We start from the raw sequence: 13,670 nt of genomic DNA, 5'->3' as shown, positions 1-13,670 counted from the left end.
GTTTAACAAACAGCCACGGCTTTCATGCGACTGGACATTTCTTTTCTGGAGCGAATTCACTTTCAACTTCAAGAAATTCACACAACTTGCGAAATACGAAATACAAATCTGGCTCATCGCTGCACAAGAAATACCGCCGGCTGGCAAGAAAATGACAACGGTGTTTTTCCTTAACGAAAAACTTCCCATGGAGAAAAACAACGGCTGTGCGTCTCTGTCGGCTTGATTCAGTTTAATGCAAGTATTCATTCTCCTCCTGGAAAATACAGCTTGCGAAAGATGAAATACAATTCTTGGCTTTTCTGGGTGAGTGCAGAAGAAATCCTGCCGGCTGGCAGAAGAATTCCAGCCTTTTTTACTCTTTAACCAGAAACTTGCGAATGATACAAAGCAAGCGGGGTGCGTTTCTGTGCAGCTGTTAACTGAACAGCTGCTGCTTCAAGCCCACCCAGGGCTCATTCCGATTTCAACATCATGCCCCCTGAAGGTAGACTGGATTTCTTTGCGAAGCATTCACCCTTTGGACGTTTCAGGAAAGGTGCGTGTCGATGCCAGACTTGAAAAGCTTTCCATACAAAGAAACAACATAGTGCTTTTGATTGATGGGAAACGGCAAGAGCGGTTTGAGCAGCTCCGGCCTCTCAACCGCTTTACAATGTGATCGGCACCTCGGTAGCCAGTTTAGAAGGCTAAAAAGGATGCTGGAAGCACAGCGACGTTCTAAAACCAGCGCTTGAAAAGCATCTGCATACATAAAATGTCCATTTCCCCAAAGCTGAATCTGCATCTTCAGAAGATTGTCAGCTATACGTTTTCGTTCTTTGTTTCCTTTTTTTACGACAAGCTTTCGAGAAATGAACTGTCTATTGTGATGAAGGCTGCATTAGAAATTGTGCATCTAGCTTAGTTCAATGAAATCGGGAGGTGCACCTGTCTCAAGCGGATGGCTCTTTGCAGGCACACTACGGAAACCTGCGGGCGCAAGTTGGGAGAAGTGACTCTTGCAGAGTGTTGAGCTTCGAGAAGAGGGCTCCGCTCAGGAAGATATTTCCACATGTTGAAGAGTCGCTTTTCGCCCTTTCTTTCCCACATTTTTCCAGTGCGGTTATTGATCGCGTTCAAAATGTTTTCCCAACGTACGTGTTACCTGCAAAATCACAGTGAAACTGTTATGGCGAAAAGATTCCTAATAGTTATTGTATTAGAATAGCTCTCCAATTTCTTAGCCTTCGTACACGCAATGTTTAAGGAAACGCTAGAGTAAATGAAACTGTAAATAGACAGGAGCTCTTCTTAGTTTTCATACAAGTTATGATGGCTGCAGCTCCTATCTGCGTCCGGGTGACCGGAGCCAAGGGATTATCTGCGGAACCTTTGATTTATCTCTCGGGCAAGGAGCTAGATACGCCCTTTTCATCTCGGTTTGATCACACCTGTGCATTAAAACGCAGTGCTCGGTACCATCGAGGTGTAAGAGGTTCAAGGATGAGCGGGAAACTTTGTTAATAGGGAGACGGGCACCGCCCAACGTGGGGCTCGAACCCACGACCCTGAGATTAAGAGTCTCATGCTCTACCGACTGAGCTAGCCGGGCGCCGGTGGAGCTGGTGGTTAACTTGTCCCTGTTGACGGCAATTTGACAAGGTATACTTCCTGGCTTTTCATCATGTGCTGACCGGATTCGAGAGTAGCACACCCTGTTCTTTGTTGATTACTGTACCTCCAACAGCGCAAATGTCAGTAATCATTGAAATGTACGACCTACAATCTCCTCAGCATGCCCGCGTGGACTCCTCAGTGATCATCCTTCTACGTTCTGCTGTAGTTTTCATGCAAGTGAAAACCGTGCTCCAAATAACAGCGGCACAGTTGTATCCTGCGGTAAGCATTCTTCTAATTCCATCGTTTTGCTCCAGGTAAAAGGTAGCGCATCATAGTGTTGATATTCCAAGGTTTCAGAGTCCGTATTGGATGGCTTGGATGCAGACATCGCTCAGAGCTCCCAGTATGATTTTCCCGAGTTCAGTTTTGCAGTGTTTTAGTGCTTTACTACTTCCAGTGGGCCTTTGAATGCTCTGCTAAGTAGAGACGTGACATAATTACTAATGCGACCGAGTGTGCTGGCTGTTCCTGGTTCGTAATGATTAACGCGAGAAATCAATATAAACATAACTGCTTCGATTTCGAGGTTCAGTTGAAGCTTTCAAAGAAACTATCAAAGACCTCAGAACAACCGAAGACACATTTGGTCATCTCCGTATTGGTGAAGATTAAAGAGTCCCGCAAGTGTCAAGCTTGCACAAACACACACGAGAGAGAAACTCAGGACAGAATTTAAAGAAAGGGAGACGCAGACTATTTGAAGGCACTTTGCTAACCCAATGGCATGCTAAGAAATCGTGCATAGGACACATGTAGCAGAGGATGGTTTCGATCCATCGACCTCTGGGTTATGGGCCCAGCACGCTTCCGCTGCGCCACTCTGCTGACGGCCTCTCTGCGTGTGGCGCACAACTGCTCTTTTTATTTCCTACATAAGTGATGAAAGAGTTGAAAGTTTCAACGACAAACGCAGACGTCACTTTGAGCGCTTGGTGTTGTAGCACAAATCATCACATGCTGCTCTACACTGGATTATAAAAGCCGACACATTTTCCAAACATTTTAATGCTGGAGTCACACTGTAGTATTAATAACAGTGCGATACTCGAGGAGCGTAGTGGGATCGCGGTGGCTCATCAGACCGCCCCGGGACAGGGGGCCCGCATCAGGATGGCCGAGCGGTCTAAGGCGATGCGTTCAGGTCGCAGTCTCCCCTGGAGGCGTGGGTTCGAATCCCACTCCTGACAAAATGCTTGCTCAGTGCCGTCTCCAGTCGGGTGCAAATGGGTGAAGCAGCCTGACGCAGGGAACGTGCGCCGATAGGCGTAGGTGTATCCCCTGCCTCTTCCGATTTAGCTCGTGCTCCATAGGATGGAAGCGGATGCTCTGGCTTTTTGACTCGAATATAACCTGATCACAACAGAAGGCCGTGCAGCCCAGTGCTGGTTTAAGAATGCCTCGTGTCTTCAGGCCCCTATTCCTTCAGGTTACCCCTTTGGAATAGTCGTCCGAAAAAGACGGGAAAGGAAAAGCATGTAAGCTCCCACACACTGCGTTAGCATTAGCGGTTGGAATCTGATGGGAGAAAAGCAACCTGGCTCGCCGTCAAGCAATCCATCCCTGGTCTCCCACGTGACAGGCGGGGATACGCACCACTATACTAACGAGGAGCGCTTGCTTGGCGCTTGAAGACACTTCCTCTTGCGGCTACTACTGTTTCCGGTTTCGTCTTTTCTTTTCATTCCTCCCAGAGGAGCGCATGAAAACGTTTCCATCTGCGCCATCCTCACCCCTCCAATGCTATGGTCCCTGCTCCTCCTGGTGCACTGCAAACACTCATTCAGCCGGTTCTTTCAGTTTGAATAATTAGGTCTTCAAAGGCTGGAAGTAGGGCGCAAGACATGCCAATGCCAAAAGCGTGGCTGTGTGCTTCCAGCTGTGAAATGTCACTGGTGGATGTTGAAGACATTACTTCCAAGGCAGCAGGTCCAAGCGATTTAGCGTTTGTACAAGAAGCAGGAAGAGAGAAACAGCACTCCGCCTTTTTCTGGGCAGGCCGAAGCGACAGGAGAAGGGCGCCGTAGTCGGCAGGATTCGAGCCGACGCGGGGAGACCCCAATGGCTTTCTAGCCCATCGCCTTAACCGCTCGGCCACGACTACAGGGAGCGCCGCCGCCGCCGGCTTGCGATCATTTAACACGGAGGGCGAGGCGGCGGAGGTAACCTTTTTCAATGTCGCTCTCCGTTTCCCCAGAAAAAAAGCCAAATGACATGCTAGCACTCGGACACCCTTCAGAAGACTGAAGGGTGGCTTAAAGCTGGAAGGATTAGGTCTCCCCGTTCCGACGCGACAATCGAACTTCCTTAGGCAGAGAGAAAGCAACATCGAGGAGCGTCAACAAGACTTTAGAAGCTGCGCCACACGCCACTTTCAGTCGCAGACACAGCAGTTTTAAAGGCAGGAATCGCCTTTGCGAACGCCATGAGAAACAGAACGCAAGCTCAGGTCCTGCGGTTTAACAAACAGCCACGGCTTTCATGCGACTGGACATTTCTTTTCTGGAGCGAATTCACTTTCAACTTCAAGAAATTCACACAACTTGCGAAATACGAAATACAAATCTGGCTCATCGCTGCACAAGAAATACCGCCGGCTGGCAAGAAAATGACAACGGTGTTTTTCCTTAACGAAAAACTTCCCATGGAGAAAAACAACGGCTGTGCGTCTCTGTCGGCTTGATTCAGTTTAATGCAAGTATTCATTCTCCTCCTGGAAAATACAGCTTGCGAAAGATGAAATACAATTCTTGGCTTTTCTGGGTGAGTGCAGAAGAAATCCTGCCGGCTGGCAGAAGAATTCCAGCCTTTTTTACTCTTTAACCAGAAACTTGCGAATGATACAAAGCAAGCGGGGTGCGTTTCTGTGCAGCTGTTAACTGAACAGCTGCTGCTTCAAGCCCACCCAGGGCTCATTCCGATTTCAACATCATGCCCCCTGAAGGTAGACTGGATTTCTTTGCGAAGCATTCACCCTTTGGACGTTTCAGGAAAGGTGCGTGTCGATGCCAGACTTGAAAAGCTTTCCATACAAAGAAACAACATAGTGCTTTTGATTGATGGGAAACGGCAAGAGCGGTTTGAGCAGCTCCGGCCTCTCAACCGCTTTACAATGTGATCGGCACCTCGGTAGCCAGTTTAGAAGGCTAAAAAGGATGCTGGAAGCACAGCGACGTTCTAAAACCAGCGCTTGAAAAGCATCTGCATACATAAAATGTCCATTTCCCCAAAGCTGAATCTGCATCTTCAGAAGATTGTCAGCTATACGTTTTCGTTCTTTGTTTCCTTTTTTTACGACAAGCTTTCGAGAAATGAACTGTCTATTGTGATGAAGGCTGCATTAGAAATTGTGCATCTAGCTTAGTTCAATGAAATCGGGAGGTGCACCTGTCTCAAGCGGATGGCTCTTTGCAGGCACACTACGGAAACCTGCGGGCGCAAGTTGGGAGAAGTGACTCTTGCAGAGTGTTGAGCTTCGAGAAGAGGGCTCCGCTCAGGAAGATATTTCCACATGTTGAAGAGTCGCTTTTCGCCCTTTCTTTCCCACATTTTTCCAGTGCGGTTATTGATCGCGTTCAAAATGTTTTCCCAACGTACGTGTTACCTGCAAAATCACAGTGAAACTGTTATGGCGAAAAGATTCCTAATAGTTATTGTATTAGAATAGCTCTCCAATTTCTTAGCCTTCGTACACGCAATGTTTAAGGAAACGCTAGAGTAAATGAAACTGTAAATAGACAGGAGCTCTTCTTAGTTTTCATACAAGTTATGATGGCTGCAGCTCCTATCTGCGTCCGGGTGACCGGAGCCAAGGGATTATCTGCGGAACCTTTGATTTATCTCTCGGGCAAGGAGCTAGATACGCCCTTTTCATCTCGGTTTGATCACACCTGTGCATTAAAACGCAGTGCTCGGTACCATCGAGGTGTAAGAGGTTCAAGGATGAGCGGGAAACTTTGTTAATAGGGAGACGGGCACCGCCCAACGTGGGGCTCGAACCCACGACCCTGAGATTAAGAGTCTCATGCTCTACCGACTGAGCTAGCCGGGCGCCGGTGGAGCTGGTGGTTAACTTGTCCCTGTTGACGGCAATTTGACAAGGTATACTTCCTGGCTTTTCATCATGTGCTGACCGGATTCGAGAGTAGCACACCCTGTTCTTTGTTGATTACTGTACCTCCAACAGCGCAAATGTCAGTAATCATTGAAATGTACGACCTACAATCTCCTCAGCATGCCCGCGTGGACTCCTCAGTGATCATCCTTCTACGTTCTGCTGTAGTTTTCATGCAAGTGAAAACCGTGCTCCAAATAACAGCGGCACAGTTGTATCCTGCGGTAAGCATTCTTCTAATTCCATCGTTTTGCTCCAGGTAAAAGGTAGCGCATCATAGTGTTGATATTCCAAGGTTTCAGAGTCCGTATTGGATGGCTTGGATGCAGACATCGCTCAGAGCTCCCAGTATGATTTTCCCGAGTTCAGTTTTGCAGTGTTTTAGTGCTTTACTACTTCCAGTGGGCCTTTGAATGCTCTGCTAAGTAGAGACGTGACATAATTACTAATGCGACCGAGTGTGCTGGCTGTTCCTGGTTCGTAATGATTAACGCGAGAAATCAATATAAACATAACTGCTTCGATTTCGAGGTTCAGTTGAAGCTTTCAAAGAAACTATCAAAGACCTCAGAACAACCGAAGACACATTTGGTCATCTCCGTATTGGTGAAGATTAAAGAGTCCCGCAAGTGTCAAGCTTGCACAAACACACACGAGAGAGAAACTCAGGACAGAATTTAAAGAAAGGGAGACGCAGACTATTTGAAGGCACTTTGCTAACCCAATGGCATGCTAAGAAATCGTGCATAGGACACATGTAGCAGAGGATGGTTTCGATCCATCGACCTCTGGGTTATGGGCCCAGCACGCTTCCGCTGCGCCACTCTGCTGACGGCCTCTCTGCGTGTGGCGCACAACTGCTCTTTTTATTTCCTACATAAGTGATGAAAGAGTTGAAAGTTTCAACGACAAACGCAGACGTCACTTTGAGCGCTTGGTGTTGTAGCACAAATCATCACATGCTGCTCTACACTGGATTATAAAAGCCGACACATTTTCCAAACATTTTAATGCTGGAGTCACACTGTAGTATTAATAACAGTGCGATACTCGAGGAGCGTAGTGGGATCGCGGTGGCTCATCAGACCGCCCCGGGACAGGGGGCCCGCATCAGGATGGCCGAGCGGTCTAAGGCGATGCGTTCAGGTCGCAGTCTCCCCTGGAGGCGTGGGTTCGAATCCCACTCCTGACAAAATGCTTGCTCAGTGCCGTCTCCAGTCGGGTGCAAATGGGTGAAGCAGCCTGACGCAGGGAACGTGCGCCGATAGGCGTAGGTGTATCCCCTGCCTCTTCCGATTTAGCTCGTGCTCCATAGGATGGAAGCGGATGCTCTGGCTTTTTGACTCGAATATAACCTGATCACAACAGAAGGCCGTGCAGCCCAGTGCTGGTTTAAGAATGCCTCGTGTCTTCAGGCCCCTATTCCTTCAGGTTACCCCTTTGGAATAGTCGTCCGAAAAAGACGGGAAAGGAAAAGCATGTAAGCTCCCACACACTGCGTTAGCATTAGCGGTTGGAATCTGATGGGAGAAAAGCAACCTGGCTCGCCGTCAAGCAATCCATCCCTGGTCTCCCACGTGACAGGCGGGGATACGCACCACTATACTAACGAGGAGCGCTTGCTTGGCGCTTGAAGACACTTCCTCTTGCGGCTACTACTGTTTCCGGTTTCGTCTTTTCTTTTCATTCCTCCCAGAGGAGCGCATGAAAACGTTTCCATCTGCGCCATCCTCACCCCTCCAATGCTATGGTCCCTGCTCCTCCTGGTGCACTGCAAACACTCATTCAGCCGGTTCTTTCAGTTTGAATAATTAGGTCTTCAAAGGCTGGAAGTAGGGCGCAAGACATGCCAATGCCAAAAGCGTGGCTGTGTGCTTCCAGCTGTGAAATGTCACTGGTGGATGTTGAAGACATTACTTCCAAGGCAGCAGGTCCAAGCGATTTAGCGTTTGTACAAGAAGCAGGAAGAGAGAAACGGCACTCCGCCTTTTTCTGGGCAGGCCGAAGCGACAGGAGAAGGGCGCCGTAGTGGGCAGGATTCGAGCCGACGCGGGGAGACCCCAATGGCTTTCTAGCCCATCGCCTTAACCGCTCGGCCACGACTACAGGGAGCACCGCCGCCGCCGGCTTGCGATCATTTAACACGGAGGGCGAGGCGGCGGCGGTAACCTTTTTCAATGTCGCTCTCCGTTTCCCCAGAAAAAAAGCCAAATGACATGCTAGCACTCGGACACCCTTCAGAAGACTGAAGGGTGGCTTAAAGCTGGAAGGATTAGGTCTCCCCGTTCCGACGCGACAATCGAACTTCCTTAGGCAGAGAGAAAGCAACATCGAGGAGCGTCAACAAGACTTTAGAAGCTGCGCCACACGCCACTTTCAGTCGCAGACACAGCAGTTTTAAAGGCAGGAATCGCCTTTGCGAACGCCATGAGAAACAGAACGCAAGCTCAGGTCCTGCGGTTTAACAAACAGCCACGGCTTTCATGCGACTGGACATTTCTTTTCTGGAGCGAATTCACTTTCAACTTCAAGAAATTCACACAACTTGCGAAATACGAAATACAAATCTGGCTCATCGCTGCATAAGAAATACCGCCGGCTGGCAAGAAAATGACAACGGTGTTTTTCCTTAACGAAAAACTTCCCATGGAGAAAAACAACGGCTGTGCGTCTCTGTCGGCTTGATTCAGTTTAATGCAAGTATTCATTCTCCTCCTGGAAAATACAGCTTGCGAAAGATGAAATACAATTCTTGGCTTTTCTGGGTGAGTGCAGAAGAAATCCTGCCGGCTGGCAGAAGAATTCCAGCCTTTTTTACTCTTTAACCAGAAACTTGCGAATGATACAAAGCAAGCGGGGTGCGTTTCTGTGCAGCTGTTAACTGAACAGCTGCTGCTTCAAGCCCACCCAGGGCTCATTCCGATTTCAACATCATGCCCCCTGAAGGTAGACTGGATTTCTTTGCGAAGCATTCACCCTTTGGACGTTTCAGGAAAGGTGCGTGTCGATGCCAGACTTGAAAAGCTTTCCATACAAAGAAACAACATAGTGCTTTTGATTGATGGGAAACGGCAAGAGCGGTTTGAGCAGCTCCGGCCTCTCAACCGCTTTACAATGTGATCGGCACCTCGGTAGCCAGTTTAGAAGGCTAAAAAGGATGCTGGAAGCTGGTTCTAAAACCAGCGCTTGAAAAGCATCTGCATACATAAAATGTCCATTTCCCCAAAGCTGAATCTGCATCTTCAGAAGATTGTCAGCTATACGTTTTCGTTCTTTGTTTCCTTTTTTTACGACAAGCTTTCGAGAAATGAACTGTCTATTGTGATGAAGGCTGCATTAGAAATTGTGCATCTAGCTTAGTTCAATGAAATCGGGAGGTGCACCTGTCTCAAGCGGATGGCTCTTTGCAGGCACACTACGGAAACCTGCGGGCGCAAGTTGGGAGAAGTGACTCTTGCAGAGTGTTGAGCTTCGAGAAGAGGGCTCCGCTCAGGAAGATATTTCCACATGTTGAAGAGTCGCTTTTCGCCCTTTCTTTCCCACATTTTTCCAGTGCGGTTATTGATCGCGTTCAAAATGTTTTCCCAACGTACGTGTTACCTGCAAAATCACAGTGAAACTGTTATGCCGAAAAGATTCCTAATAGTTATTGTATTAGAATAGCTCTCCAATTTCTTAGCCTTCGTACACGCAATGTTTAAGGAAACGCTAGAGTAAATGAAACTGTAAATAGACAGGAGCTCTTCTTAGTTTTCATACAAGTTATGATGGCTGCAGCTCCTATCTGCGTCCGGGTGACCGGAGCCAAGGGATTATCTGCGGAACCTTTGATTTATCTCTCGGGCAAGGAGCTAGATACGCCCTTTTCATCTCGGTTTGATCACACCTGTGCATTAAAACGCAGTGCTCGGTACCATCGAGGTGTAAGAGGTTCAAGGATGAGCGGGAAACTTTGTTAATAGGGAGACGGGCACCGCCCAACGTGGGGCTCGAACCCACGACCCTGAGATTAAGAGTCTCATGCTCTACCGACTGAGCTAGCCGGGCGCCGGTGGAGCTGGTGGTTAACTTGTCCCTGTTGACGGCAATTTGACAAGGTATACTTCCTGGCTTTTCATCATGTGCTGACCGGATTCGAGAGTAGCACACCCTGTTCTTTGTTGATTACTGTACCTCCAACAGCGCAAATGTCAGTAATCATTGAAATGTACGACCTACAATCTCCTCAGCATGCCCGCGTGGACTCCTCAGTGATCATCCTTCTACGTTCTGCTGTAGTTTTCATGCAAGTGAAAACCGTGCTCCAAATAACAGCGGCACAGTTGTATCCTGCGGTAAGCATTCTTCTAATTCCATCGTTTTGCTCCAGGTAAAAGGTAGCGCATCATAGTGTTGATATTCCAAGGTTTCAGAGTCCGTATTGGATGGCTTGGATGCAGACATCGCTCAGAGCTCCCAGTATGATTTTCCCGAGTTCAGTTTTGCAGTGTTTTAGTGCTTTACTACTTCCAGTGGGCCTTTGAATGCTCTGCTAAGTAGAGACGTGACATAATTACTAATGCGACCGAGTGTGCTGGCTGTTCCTGGTTCGTAATGATTAACGCGAGAAATCAATATAAACATAACTGCTTCGATTTCGAGGTTCAGTTGAAGCTTTCAAAGAAACTATCAAAGACCTCAGAACAACCGAAGACACATTTGGTCATCTCCGTATTGGTGAAGATTAAAGAGTCCCGCAAGTGTCAAGCTTGCACAAACACACACGAGAGAGAAACTCAGGACAGAATTTAAAGAAAGGGAGACGCAGACTATTTGAAGGCACTTTGCTAACCCAATGGCATGCTTATGAATCGTGCATAGGACACATGTAGCAGAGGATGGTTTCGATCCATCGACCTCTGGGTTATGGGCCCAGCACGCTTCCGCTGCGCCACTCTGCTGACGGCCTCTCTGCGTGTGGCGCACAACTGCTCTTTTTATTTCCTACATAAGTGATGAAAGAGTTGAAAGTTTCAACGACAAACGCAGACGTCACTTTGAGCGCTTGGTGTTGTAGCACAAATCATCACATGCTGCTCTACACTGGATTATAAAAGCCGACACATTTTCCAAACATTTTAATGCTGGAGTCACACTGTAGTATTAATAACAGTGCGATACTCGAGGAGCGTAGTGGGATCGCGGTGGCTCATCAGACCGCCCCGGGACAGGGGGCCCGCGTCAGGATGGCCGAGCGGTCTAAGGCGCTGCGTTCAGGTCGCAGTCTCCCCTGGAGGCGTGGGTTCGAATCCCACTCCTGACAAAAAGCTTGCTCAGTGCCGTCTCCAGTCGGGTGCAAATGGGTGAAGCAGCCTGACGCAGGGAACGTGCGCCGATAGGCGTAGGTGTATCCCCTGCCTCTTCCGATTTAGCTCGTGCTCCATAGGATGGAAGCGGATGCTCTGGCTTTTTGACTCGAATATAACCTGATCACAACAGAAGGCCGTGCAGCCCAGTGCTGTTTTAAGAATGCCTCGTGTCTTCAGGCCCCTATTCCTTCAGGTTACCCCTTTGGAATAGTCGTCCGAAAAAGACGGGAAAGGAAAAGCATGTAAGCTCCCACACACTGCGTTAGCATTAGCGGTTGGAATCTGATGGGAGAAAAGCAACCTGGCTCGCCGTCAAGCAATCCATCCCTGGTCTCCCACGTGACAGGCGGGGATACGCACCACTATACTAACGAGGAGCGCTTGCTTGGCGCTTGAAGACACTTCCTCTTGCGGCTACTACTGTTTCCGGTTTCGTCTTTTCTTTTCATTCCTCCCAGAGGAGCGCATGAAAACGTTTCCATCTGCGCCATCCTCACCCCTCCAATGCTATGGTCCCTGCTCCTCCTGGTGCACTGCAAACACTCATTCAGCCGGTTCTTTCAGTTTGAATAATTAGGTCTTCAAAGGCTGGAAGTAGGGCGCAAGACATGCCAATGCCAAAAGCGTGGCTGTGTGCTTCCAGCTGTGAAATGTCACTGGTGGATGTTGAAGACATTACTTCCAAGGCAGCAGGTCCAAGCGATTTAGCGTTTGTACAAGAAGCAGGAAGAGAGAAACAGCACTCCGCCTTTTTCTGGGCAGGCCGAAGCGACAGGAGAAGGGCGCCGTAGTCGGCAGGATTCGAGCCGACGCGGGGAGACCCCAATGGCTTTCTAGCCCATCGCCTTAACCGCTCGGCCACGACTACAGGGAGCGCCGCCGCCGCCGGCTTGCGATCATTTAACACGGAGGGCGAGGCGGCGGAGGTAACCTTTTTCAATGTCGCTCTCCGTTTCCCCAGAAAAAAAGCCAAATGACATGCTAGCACTCGGACACCCTTCAGAAGACTGAAGGGTGGCTTAAAGCTGGAAGGATTAGGTCTCCCCGTTCCGACGCGACAATCGAACTTCCTTAGGCAGAGAGAAAGCAACATCGAGGAGCGTCAACAAGACTTTAGAAGCTTCGCCACACGCCACTTTCAGTCGCAGACACAGCAGTTTTAAAGGCAGGAATCGCCTTTGCGAACGCCATGAGAAACAGAACGCAAGCTCAGGTCCTGCGGTTTAACAAACAGCCACGGCTTTCAAGCGACATTTCTTTTCTGGAGTGAATTCACTTTCAACTTCAAGAAATTCGCACAACTTGCGAAATACGAAATACAAATCTGGCTCATCGCTGCACAAGAAATACCGCCGGCTGGCAAGAAAATGACAACGGTGTTTTTCCTTAACGAAAAACTTCCCATGGAGAAAAACAACGGCTGTGCGTCTCTGTCGGCTTGATTCAGTTTAATGCAAGTATTCATTCTCCTCCTGGAAAATACAGCTTGCGAAAGATGAAATACAATTCTTGGCTTTTCTGGGTGAGTGCAGAAGAAATCCTGCCGGCTGGCAGAAGAATTCCAGCCTTTTTTACTCTTTAACCAGAAACTTGCGAATGATACAAAGCAAGCGGGGTGCGTTTCTGTGCAGCTGTTAACTGAACAGCTGCTGCTTCAAGCCCACCCAGGGCTCATTCCGATTTCAACATCATGCCCCCTGAAGGTAGACTGGATTTCTTTGCGAAGCATTCACCTTTTGGACGTTTCAGGAAAGGTGCGTGTCGATGCCAGACTTGAAAAGCTTTCCATACAAAGAAACAACATAGTGCTTTTGATTGATGGGAAACGGCAAGAGCGGTTTGAGCAGCTCCGGCCTCTCAACCGCTTTACAATGTGATCGGCACCTCGGTAGCCAGTTTAGAAGGCTAAAAAGGATGCTGGAAGCACAGCGACGTTCTAAAACCAGCGCTTGAAAAGCATCTGCATACATAAAATGTCCATTTCCCCAAAGCTGAATCTGCATCTTCAGAAGATTGTCAGCTATACGTTTTCGTTCTTTGTTTCCTTTTTTTACGACAAGCTTTCGAGAAATGAACTGTCTATTGTGATGAAGGCTGCATTAGAAATTGTGCATCTAGCTTAGTTCAATGAAATCGGGAGGTGCACCTGTCTCAAGCGGATGGCTCTTTGCAGGCACACTACGGAAACCTGCGGGCGCAAGTTGGGAGAAGTGACTCTTGCAGAGTGTTGAGCTTCGAGAAGAGGGCTCCGCTCAGGAAGATATTTCCACATGTTGAAGAGTCGCTTTTCGCCCTTTCTTTCCCACATTTTTCCAGTGCGGTTATTGATCGCGTTCAAAATGTTTTCCCAACGTACGTGTTACCTGCAAAATCACAGTGAAACTGTTATGGCGAAAAGATTCCTAATAGTTATTGTATTAGAATAGCTCTCCAATTTCTTAGCCTTCGTACACGCAATGTTTAAGGAAACGCTAGAGTAAATGAAACTGTAAATAGACAGGAGCTCTTCTTAGTTTTCATACAAGTTATGATGGCTGCAGCTCCTATCT

At 48.3% G+C, this 13,670-nt stretch overlaps 6 non-coding genes across 6 annotated transcripts; 3 read left to right on the top strand and 3 right to left on the bottom strand.

The window, feature by feature from the left end:
- Positions 1-1,521: 1,521 nt before the first annotated feature.
- Positions 1,522-1,594, bottom strand: trnak-cuu (transfer RNA lysine (anticodon CUU)). The gene has a single exon. It is a non-coding gene; the product is annotated as a tRNA-Lys (tRNA).
- A 1,172-nt stretch (positions 1,595-2,766) lies between these two features.
- trnal-cag (transfer RNA leucine (anticodon CAG)) lies at positions 2,767-2,849 on the top strand. Its single transcript has one exon. It is a non-coding gene; the product is annotated as a tRNA-Leu (tRNA).
- Positions 2,850-5,637: 2,788 nt separating this feature from the next.
- On the bottom strand, positions 5,638-5,710 carry trnak-cuu (transfer RNA lysine (anticodon CUU)). The gene has a single exon. It is a non-coding gene; the product is annotated as a tRNA-Lys (tRNA).
- Positions 5,711-6,882: 1,172 nt separating this feature from the next.
- Positions 6,883-6,965, top strand: trnal-cag (transfer RNA leucine (anticodon CAG)). Its single transcript has one exon. It is a non-coding gene; the product is annotated as a tRNA-Leu (tRNA).
- A 2,782-nt stretch (positions 6,966-9,747) lies between these two features.
- On the bottom strand, positions 9,748-9,820 carry trnak-cuu (transfer RNA lysine (anticodon CUU)). The gene has a single exon. It is a non-coding gene; the product is annotated as a tRNA-Lys (tRNA).
- Positions 9,821-10,992: 1,172 nt separating this feature from the next.
- trnal-cag (transfer RNA leucine (anticodon CAG)) lies at positions 10,993-11,075 on the top strand. The gene has a single exon. It is a non-coding gene; the product is annotated as a tRNA-Leu (tRNA).
- The last annotated feature ends 2,595 nt before the right edge of the window (positions 11,076-13,670 follow it).

This window comes from Lepisosteus platostomus, chromosome 26, assembly GCF_059453375.1.
Source record: "Lepisosteus platostomus isolate fLepPlt1 chromosome 26, fLepPlt1.hap1, whole genome shotgun sequence".
NCBI lineage: Eukaryota > Metazoa > Chordata > Actinopteri > Semionotiformes > Lepisosteidae > Lepisosteus > Lepisosteus platostomus.
Note: the sequence above shows the minus strand (reverse complement) of the source record. Positions and strands in the feature narration are given on the sequence as shown.